The sequence below is a fragment of the Eptatretus burgeri genome, chromosome 1 (assembly GCF_056783735.1).
Source record: "Eptatretus burgeri isolate ZD-2024b chromosome 1, Ebu_testis_v1, whole genome shotgun sequence".
NCBI lineage: Eukaryota > Metazoa > Chordata > Myxini > Myxiniformes > Myxinidae > Eptatretus > Eptatretus burgeri.
The window spans coordinates 56,076,963-56,088,229 of NC_140961.1; the positions used below are offsets into that span (position 1 = coordinate 56,076,963).

At 44.6% G+C, this 11,267-nt stretch overlaps 1 pseudogene; it reads right to left on the minus strand.

The window, feature by feature from the left end:
- Positions 1 to 234: 234 nt before the first annotated feature.
- LOC147034537 (protein FAM200A-like) lies at positions 235 to 1,785 on the minus strand (annotated as a pseudogene).
- Positions 1,786 to 11,267: the final 9,482 nt, after the last annotated feature.

The following is an 11,267-nucleotide window of genomic DNA, read 5'->3' on the forward strand; positions in this document are numbered from 1 at the left end:
TGAGCTCCTCCTGTTCCCCGGTCCCGACAGGCAGATCGCCTGGTTCAACGGAAAACAGATTGGTGATGGAGGTACAACATGTAATGTCTGGGAAGTAATGCATCAATTCAGTCTTGAGCTGCGAGAGGTGATGGACGATTTCTTGGGAAAATTCATCATTGGGCTCACTCTCAAGGATAGTCAGGAGTTCGAACATTCCGTAGCGTTTTCTCTCCACGTTGTTGATCCAGAGGCCTAACTTCCGGACAAACGCTCCCAGCTTCGAGCTGAAGTCTGAGCAGTGCAGTTGGGCCCTTGGAACGACAGGTTCAAGTGGTTGAAGACCCCAAAAATGTCCGACAGGTAGGCCAACTTTGAGATAAACTCCTCGTCCTCCAGATCTTTTTGAAAATCGTGTTCTTTCTCTATGAAGAATACGAGCAGTTCATCCCTCAGTTCAAAGAGACACCTCGTCGTATTCCCCTGGGAGAGCCAGCGAACCTCTGTGTGGTAGAGTTGACAGGTGTGGTCGGAGCCGAGATCTTCACAGAGCAGTTTGAACAGCCGAGTATTCAGGGCGGATGTTTTGACGAAATTAACTATTTTGATTAATCGGTTCAATCATGATAACAAATTCGGAGGGAGTACCTAAGTGCTAAGGGCGAATCTGTGTATGAAACAATGGACACCGGTGGCATTTGGTGACAGAGCTTTCACATGGGCTTGAAACCCTGACTTTCGACCGAGCATAGACGGAGCGCCATCTGTCGTGCATCCGACCAACTTTCCCCATTCCAGTTCATTAAGCTTGAAGAAATTATCCAAAAGGTTGAAAACATCCTTTCCTTTCGTTGTACTGGATAGCTCCTGGCTCAGCAGCAGCTCAGTCTTCGCAGTATTATTCTGTGAAGCGAACGTAGACAAGTAGTTGACAGCAGTTGGTGACATCCGTCGATTCATCGAGTTGGATTGCAAACCCAAACTTCGAGGCTTTTTAAAAAAAAATTTTAAGTTTTTTTTTTTTAATTTTTTAAAGGTTGAGCCCGAAAGTGCCCGCAAACCACTTGGAAGGCCCTCGCATACCACAGGTTGGGAACCACTGGACAAGATCGACGACCCAATATATAGATACATATATATATATATATGTATACATATATATATATATATATATATATATATATATATATATATTAATATATACATATACACATATTTTAATGAGGGTGGCTGAGCAGGTAAACGAGATGTTAACGGATATTTTCAAGAGTTCCCTGGAGTCACAACAGGTACCGGAGGATTTCGTCTCGATGCCAAACAGCCATTTCAGGGCAAAGCGTGCTTTAGCGTCATTATGAAGTATTTTGGTTGATTCATCATCTCTGAGCTATCCTGAATCAGAATCAGCTGGGTGCCAGACTCGCACCCTTGAGGAATTTTTTTTAAAGGTGAAAAACAAAATGGCCACCACCGGCTTTCAATAAATTCTGTTTTGGGCTATATTTTCACTTCAAGTGCACTTACAAACACAATTTTGGTGTCTACCACCATGTTTTCATGGTCAAGGAATCCGATAATGATAAAATTAAAGTTGTACAGATAACACCTGTATCATACTTTCAAGATGGCATCCACCGATCACCGATAAAAGCTAGTTTTTTGCCAATATTTTATAACAGACCCCGATATAAGCATAATTATTTCTGCAACTATGTTTTCAGTGTCAATGAATACAAGGAAAATGCAATCCAGCTGGTAGAAGCATTCATCATCATAAAATGAAGATTCCTGCTCTACCTTACCCATATTAACATGTGTGGGCATTGACGATTATGTGATCAACTTCATGGGAACCATCAAATACCACCTGGAGTGTTGTGATGCATACCTGATTTTCGACAGGTACATCAAAATCAGCATGAAACAAATAACGAGATCCAGTCGCACAGGTCATGATTTAAGTCGAAAACATCAACTCAACTTACACACAACACTTCCAGCACAAAAAGTGGTCCTAAATGTAGCCTACAACAAAGTACAACTGATCGATTTGATCTGTCAGTATCTGATGACCCACATTGTGGACAACCAGACCAAACTGGTGATCACCGGAAAATATCCTACACCAGTACAAGTATGGAACAATTCCACTCTCCAGAGACAGGATCTGAAAACACACCATGAAGAAGCAGATGTCATCATCATCCATCACTTAGTTAGAATTGTGTCAGGTGTCGGTGGTGACTCACACATCAAAGTGGATTGCGACGATACAGATGTCTTTGTCCTGTTGATTCATTTCTCCCTCGAGGAAAAGATGACTGTGGATGTCAGCATGGAGAGTCCGTGTGCTGGGAGGGCAAATGTAGACATTCGCCAAACAGCACTGAAACACAAAAGCATCGCCAAACATCTGCCTGCTGTACATGCTCTGACCGGATGCGATACTGTGTCGTATTTGTTTGACATTTGAAAGGCCACAGTGCTGAAGGTACTAATGGTGGGACATCATCCCACCTTACTTGGTCAGCTGGAAGCAGAGGAGGAAAAGATGATATCTGAGGCAACTGCCTTCATTGCTGCCTGTTATGGTTCCAAAGTCGAAGGTAATATGTCCACACACCGGTATCAGTTGTGGAAGTCTAAGATGGCCAACTCCAAGATTACATCTGCTCCAAAATTGAAGTCGTTGTCGCCATCGCATGATGCCTTTGTTCAACATGTACATCGCGCTCATCATCGAGTCATTTTATGGAAATCGGCCACTCAGTCAGACCCTCCGAACTTGGATCCCATCAAGTATGGATGGCAAGGTGAGGACGGTGTGACGTTGTGTCCAACCACACTTCCACCTGATGCGTCTGCTGCACCAGTCACCATTCTGCAGCTGATCAAGTGTGGATGCTCCACCAGACGGCCATGTTCCACCGGGAGGTGTGGTTGTGTGGCAGCACAGATGTCATCTTCGATGTTTTGCAGTTGTAATGCTGGATCAGACTGGTAATTTTCAAAATCATATACATGTACATACTTACTTTAAGAAATAACCCAAAGTCAGAGTCAACTATCCACATGTATCCAGATATATTTGTGTAAAAGTCATATTCCAAAATAATCATCAATTCATTGATCATTGCAAGTAAGTTACTTCAGCTGTCATTGACTATTATTGTATATAGTATTAATATTTGAGGGTTCATCAAATTCAATTTCTTACTCGAAGTGATCAGTGGAACTGCAAAATAGCCATTTTTCATATTAAAATGGTGGCCATCTTGAAAATATGAGACAGGTCTTTTATATACACCTTTAATCTTATCATTATCGGATTCCTTGACCATGAAAACATAGTAGTAGACACCAAAATTGTGTGTGTAAGTGCATTAGAAGTGAAGATATAGCCCAAAACAGAATTTATCGAAAATCGGTCGCGGCCATTTTGTTTTTCGCCTCTAAAAAAAATTCCTCAAGGGTGCGAGTCTGGCACCCGGCTGATTCCGATTCAGAATAGCTCAGAGATGATGAATCAACCAAAAAAACTTCATAATGACGCCACAACATGCTTTTACACATTTCCACAATTGGAGAGTAGCAAATGAAACACCATTATTAAAAAAGGATCCAGAGAAGAAATGGGAAACTATAGACCTGTTAGTTCGACTTCAGCTGTGGGGAAGGTGTTGGAGAAATTAATTGAGGACCAGATGAGGAAGCATTTAATAAATACAAACTAATTACAGGTAGTCAGCATGGGTTTACCAAAGGTAGTTCCTGTTTAACAAATCTTTCAGAAATCTATGAAGTAGTGTCTGATTGGGTGGATGATAGAAAGGCAGTGGACAAGGTGTATGTAGACTTCAAGAAGGTATTTGATAAGGTACCACATCGGAGGTTGTTAGCCAAAGTGAGGGCTTCTGGAGTGACTGGTCATCGGTAATTTTAGAGCGTGTCACACAGGAGAAGGATCTGGGGGTGGTAATAGATACGGCAGGTAAGCAGGTAGCACAGTGCAAGGCAGCTATAGGTAAAGCAAACAGGGTTTTCGGCTGTATCAGGAGGGAGATAATTTATAAATCAAAAGAGGTGGTGTAAACATTGTACAATAATTTAGTGAGGGCCACATCTAGAATATTGTGTGCAGTTTTGGTCACCACAGTTCCGGAAGGACATAGATGCCATTGAGAGGGTTCAGTGCAGGGCTACTACATCGATTCTGGGCATAGCTAGACTCAGCTATGAGGAGCGGCTGAAGGAGATAGGGCTTTATACACTAGAAAGGAGGTGGTTACGAGGAGACATGGGCGTCTATTGCTTTTGAAAAGTGGAGGGGGGGGGACATTGCATGTCCAGACCACGAAGCCCACTTCGTGCCGGCGTGGACACAGCAAGTCCACCCTTGCAAATTCTTGATTTTATACGCTCGTTGACATGCTGCCTTCTGATCACACAAAACCCTTAAATTAATCTGACCATCTATCGACCATCTTTTTATCAAATGTAAGCAGACGGAGCGAAATTAATGAAACATTAATCATACACATTTCAAAGTTTCAAGTGTCATCAAAGAAATATATATATATATATATATATATATATATATATATATATATATATATATATATATATATATATATATATATATATTGTTGTGGCTTCCCGCCCGTCGGAGTGCGGGCGACTGCTTCTAGCCAATGGTGGCCGCTCTCACCCACCGAACAGGCAAACCTAGTCGCAGCTTTCGGAACAACGCCGAAATCCAGCTACGGGTGTGTTTTAAGCACACCACAGCCTTGTCAATACTCTACGCATGCTGCAGGGTCCGATCGCCGAATGGTCGATTTACCTAATTAATCGCACGGGCAGACTATCGAGAGATTGTACATCAATGGGGCCTGCTTGGAAACGAGCCGCTTAAGCAGCTCGCTCCGTTTTGTGATAACCGAGCGGGGTATTATCGCGAAGCCCTGTTGGACCCGATTCTTTTATCGGCTCTTAAAAAGCCAGCTATTTTCCGAACTTAATTATGGCAGTTCAATTGAGGGAAAGGACGCAGCGAACGGGTCACATTCACACAAGGGCATTTATTACACACACGTCACATATGCAGTCATGCAGTCATGAAGGCAATTATGCGAGGCAAACAAAAGCAATGCATTTACGCAATGGGGGAAGGGGGTAGGGCGCGAGTACAAAGAAAGCCTGCAGCCGTTCTCTATAATTACTATTCACAGTCACTTATGCAGTTTTACTTATGGAACTGGCACCACGAACACACACACAAAAACCCAGAAAAGGAAAGAAAGAGAAAAACGTGACCGTGTTGTGAGTTCTGGGGCTCCGTCCTCCTCGATCCGACCTTCCCCGAGAGAGCTTCCTCGCACATGACCCAGAGAGAGCGCCCACAACCAACTACCCAATCCACGCCTCCAGAGAGACTGTGAGAGCGCGCGCGATCCAGCAAGCGCGATCCAGCGAGCATGATCCAGAGAGCGCGATCCAGCGAGCGCTCGCGATGCAGAGCCCAGAGAGAGAGAGAAAAGCTTCAGCGTACGCACACACACACACACACACACACACACACACACACACACACACACACACACACACACACACACACACACACACACACACACACACACACACACACACACTCCAGAGCCTGCGCCTCCTCCTTATATCTCAAGCTACACCTGCCCTCGTCTCCCGCCCCTTCTTCCAGCACGCGCGGGAAACTTCCAGAAGAAGGGCATTTTTCTCCTGGATCGGGGCCTTTCTTTTGCCTTTTCCATAGCTTTCGTTGCTTTTTGTTCCTCTCGCAGTGTTATTCATTGGGGGGAGGGGTGAGGCCGTCATCCATTCTCCCTCGACGAATGCCAGGCTTCTCGCAACCGTGTGCTGAGGTGGAAACGCGGTGGTGGTTGTGGTGGTTGTGGTGGTTGTTGTAATGGTGGTCATGATGGTGGTGTGGTTGGGCAGTTGTGGTTAAGGTGGTTGTTGTGAAGGCGGTTGTGGAGAAGGTGGCTGCTGTGAAGGCAGTTGTGGAGAATGTGGCTGTGGTTGTTGAGATGCGGTTGGTGGTGGTTGTGGTAGTTGAGAGGCGGTTGGTCCAAAATAAAGATAGCAAAAGAAAAACACTACATCAAAGATCACAGCCCGGTTACACGAATGAAATCCCTTTAAACATCGGTGGGGAAATCTAACTGAACACAGACTTATTGACATAACTGATCTCAGGACCTATATGGTGTCCTGTGAATTTCCACAACCGTAACAATATATATATATATATATATATATATATATATATATATATATATATATATATATATATATATATATATATATATTAAAGAATTGTTTATCAAGCCTCCTTCTCACGACCCTTGAACTGATTCACTAAACATAAACTGAATACTAGACTGACATACAAATTGATATTACACGAGTATGGTCAACTTACCTCAGTGGTTTTCAAACTTTTTTTTAGTGGCGACCCAATTTCAGAACCTCTCAACATCGCGCGACCCAAAAGATTCAAAACCCAATTCATAATATACAAGATATGATTTCATATGACACAAGAACATTTACTGTTTACTTTATTCACCATCGTCATGTTTTAATAGACGAGTAAACGGAGAATAGCCGACAGTATCCAAATAGTACAGTTGAAAGTTTCAGAAGTTTAGTCCGAATGACATTGAGATATATCAGTGAGAAGGATGAGCCTGTTTTTCAGAAACCAACTTCTCTATTCGTGGAGAAGTGGATGACAATGCCAGGATCATATCATGCTCCGTTTCTAGTCGATTTCTGTACTTTGTTTTAATCACCACCATGGTGGAGAATGACTGCTCACAAAAGTATGATGAAGGATATGGCATGAGAACCTTAATGGCGCGCCGTGACAGGGTCGGGTACGACGGCAGCATTTTGCACCAGAATGTCGACAACGAATTCGTCCGCGCAAGAGCCTGCGCTCCTGAATCCTGCTGGAGCTGTACAAGCTCTTCCTGTGCTGTATCATCTTCATCAGCAATCGAGTCCAGTGGAGCCGTGAAAGGGTCCCGGACCACAGAAAAGGACTGCACATCCAGCTCAGGGAAATAGTGCTCGAACTGTTCAATGAGCGAACAAAGGTGACGTGCTATCTCCCCAGAAAGACTGTCGAGCTCAGTATCATCGTACTGGCAGGTCGTTAGATACTCCACCAGACGGGGGAAAAGGCTGAAGCGCTTATCAGCTGCTTTGTCTGCCAGTAATTTTAGAGTCGCCAGAAATCCGCTCATTTTGTTGTGAAAAATCATGAGGTTGGCATCTTTGCCTTGGAGGGAGCGGTTGAGGACATTGAGATGTTCAAAGATGTCAACGAGATAGCACAGTTCTGACAGCCAAGAGTCCGATTCAAGCAACGCTACCCATGCCGTTTTCCCTTGTTTGTGTAGGAACTCCTTCAGTTCATCTTTGAGCTCGTAAACGTGCAGAAGAAGGTTTCCTCGAGATAACCATCTGACTTGAGTGTAGAATAGTAAATTCTTATGGTCGGCATCCATCTCCTGGCAGAATAGCCTGAATAACCTTGTGTTGTGGTCGCTCTATTTGATGTGATTCACCATTTTTACGACTTCTGAGAGCATGCTCTGCAAGGTTTCTGACAAAGTAAGAGAGGCGAGCGCTTCTCGGTGAATCATGCAGTGTACCATGGAGGTCTGAGGGGCCACCTCAATCAATTTAGCCTTGAATCCAGAACGCACTCCTAACATTGCTGGCGCGCCATCCGTTGTAGAACCGAGCAACTTTCCGAAGTCCAGATCATGGTCACGATAAAACCGCTCTACTTTCCTAAAAATGTCCTCGCCTTTGGTGGTGGCCTCCAATGGTTTGATGAGCAGAGGCTCATCGACAAAGTTATCAGCCTTGATGAAGCGGACTCAGACGATGAGTTGCGCGTACGATGCGATATCAGTGGACTCGTCCAACTGTATGGCGTGCCACAGCGATTCCTTGATCTTCTCTATGACCTGAGCTGTTACGTCCAGACTCATATCTTCAATTTTGCATTGGATTGTGTTGTCAGAGAGGGGTATAACTGCCAGTTTCTTCGCCGCTTCCTCCCCAACCATCAGAGATACCATGTCCTTTGCACATGGCAGCACGAGTTCTTCTGCAATGGAGTGAGGCTTTATAGTCTTGGCAACATGAAGCGAAGCTCGATACGAGGCCGGTGATGCCCGAGAATTGGTCTGATGGTATGTACCCTCTCTGTCAAGACGCGTATTCGAGTGCAAGAAGTTTCCTCTCAAAGAATGCTCTCTCCTTATTCTGATAAGGCGCATGTTTTGTAGTCAAATGCCTCTGCAACTTATTTTGTTTCATAGACTCCGTAGAAAGCACTTCAAAACAAATCACACACTGAGGCCTCTGTGCCCCACTTTTATCCACCACGTAGTAAAATCCAAGGTCCAGAAATTTATCCTGGTAAGAAAGTTCGAGATTTGCTGGTGGCCAGTGCTGCCATCACAAATAAGGTCTCGAGTCGTACGTGGAGACGTGAATACAGTAGATGTTAATGATAGAGTCAGAGTCTGAGTCCGAGAGGCCGTGGATCAAACCACAAATTTCCCGCCAAAATGAACCGCCCTTCAGCGAGCCCGCGCATCGGCTGGATCCCATTCCAAGCGTCATGTTGCGCCGGTTCCCATACTTTGAACGAACCGTTTATATTACATCCCGTAAAAGCGAACACCGATCGAAAATAGACAATTTTTTTTTGCTGCAAGCGGATGCCCATGACCCCACAAAATTTTCTCGGCGACCCCACTTGGAGTCACGCCCCCGGGTTTGAAAAAACCAAGACTTACCTTAAAACTTGCCAAAAATATGAACCCTCTTGTCTGCCGATCCAGTTAAAAACTTTGTAGCAATGTCTTGGGGGTCAAGTGCAGTCAGACGATCTTGGTGAACATGACAGATCATGAGATGGTTGAGGTGTTGTTGGGTCATTGTGGAACGTAACCAAGTCTTCATACGTTTGAGTGTGCTGAATGACTGTTCAGCTTCGCATGAACTTGCTGGGGAAACCAATAGAAGCCGAAGCAAACATTCTACGGACTTCCGGCACCATGTCTACAAATATCTTACGGTAATCCTCAACAGATGAACCACTGAACTGGTTACGAAAGAAGCTAAGTTCTTGCTCTAGGGAATCCGACAGTTCGGGATATTTGCGGACTATTTGTGGTTTGAATGACCCAGACAGGAGCATTTCACCCAAGTCCCTATGCGCCATGAGCTCGGTTGATGTGAAGTACTCGCTCAAGTTCTCGGATGCGCTGTCGATGACTGAAAAATTAAACTCTGTATCCCTCCTCTGCAGAATTGGCAGTGTATTCCTGCGTGCCTCCATCAAGTCTCTTCGGAAGCTTGTGCTTACGAGGGAGGGTCACTGGATCTAGTTGGCACTGCTGGAGCTTCTGTTGTGCTGCTTCGAAAACCTCCTTAAAACGTCTGGTCGGTACGGAGAGATTGGAGATTCTGTGCAGTTACCTTTGCAGCAGTAAGCATACCAGAGACGATAACTTGTGAACCCTGAAGTGCCTTATTGAGGTATTCAAGGGATCGGAGAACGGGCAATGATGCAAACAGAGCGAGAACACACTTTCCTGATGAAGCACAGCTTCGAGTACCGTTGGCTCGCGATGCCATGTTCGTACCAAAGTCATCACTTGCTTGTTGAAGGGCATCCAGTACCGCTTCATAGTTATCCAATATCGATTTCACGGCAGAAGAACGAGTTAACCAACGCGTCGGGCAAATTGGCCTCAGGCGTGTAGGGCAAGGAGTGTCAGCATCGTCAGTGTGGATATTCAAGTACAGATGCTTGAATTTTCCCGAGTTGTTGTAGATGTTGCTGAGTACCTGGACATAATCAAGGGCGTCTCTTATGAACGGTGCAGTTTGTAGGGTTTTGGATGCAATGAGTTGGGTGACGAGCTCCACATTGAACATAATTGGCCAGCGGTTGGAGTTTTTTTTAGCTGTGCTTGACAGCCCTTGTACTTTCTGGACATGTTGCTTGCTCCATCGTAAGTCTGCGCTCTGAGGTGTTCAATAGGGAGTTGACACCGAATTAGAACATCGTGAAGCATCTTACAAAGTGATACTCCTGTTGTTGACGATACTTGGTAGAGGCCGATGAGATCTTCTTGAACATCAAAGGAATCCGTCATAGTGCACACACACCGACTCCTGCTCATTACCCTGAATATCTTGCGTTCCATCAGTTACAAGTCCGAACTGAGTGGACATTTCATTCACGTTACTGCAGATATTTCTGAGGATGGCATAACTCATCAACTGTAGAATTTCGTTCTGAATTTCTCCACTTGTGAACGTCATCTTCCTTGACAGCCACGTCTTGAGGTTTACATCATCCTCGGCCCGCAACTGTAAGAGCATTTTGAAATTCCCTTCAGAAGCATCCTTCCCACGAATTGCAAAACCTTGTCGGGCTAAATATTGCAGTGAGGTGATAATCTTCAGAAGTGCTGACCGTGCAGATCTTTGCTCTTCTAGCAGTTTGCTGCTCAGCTGCACATGGACACCAGGTTGACTTCTGCGACATTTCAGATTTTCAGAGGCAAGCCTATGTGTGTTTGATCGTTCATGTTGTCTGAATTTTTCTGTAGCCTTTTTCCAGTTCCGAAAGCCCTTTGAGACAAATGAGTCTTCTGCAGAGCGGGTAAGTTCGGTAAGTTTTTCACGAAAAGCGTCTGTACAGGTGTGACAGAGTACACCATCAATGCTCTGATCAAAATTAAGCCACGGAAAATGTTTGAACCACTGTTGTTGAAACTTCAACCTTCGGTTTGGCAGTATATGGACTGGGATACAACTTACATCATGAGGTTGAAAAGACTGATCTGGGAAATTAGGCCGAGTACTCGCACATGCACCCTTTTCTGCTATCTTCTCCTTTGAATCGTCCACCTCTTTCTGGGAACTTGATTGCTCCAGGAGAGTGGTCGGGAATGTGCTACTTGATGCTATTGCGAAAAACTTTCTGATACTGTATATCCATATCCTCTATGAAACGAGAAGGGAATTACATTTCAGTTGAATAAATTTTGACATGTGAATTATAAGGGTTATTTTTGCGCAACAGGGCATTTTTATTCGGTCTATCCTTCGTCTTTGTCCTCGTGCAAACGGAAAATTATTCGGATGATGGCGGAAGAGAAATTCCTTCCGGAACGTTATTTTTCCTCGTAAAAATTGCAAGCCGCGGC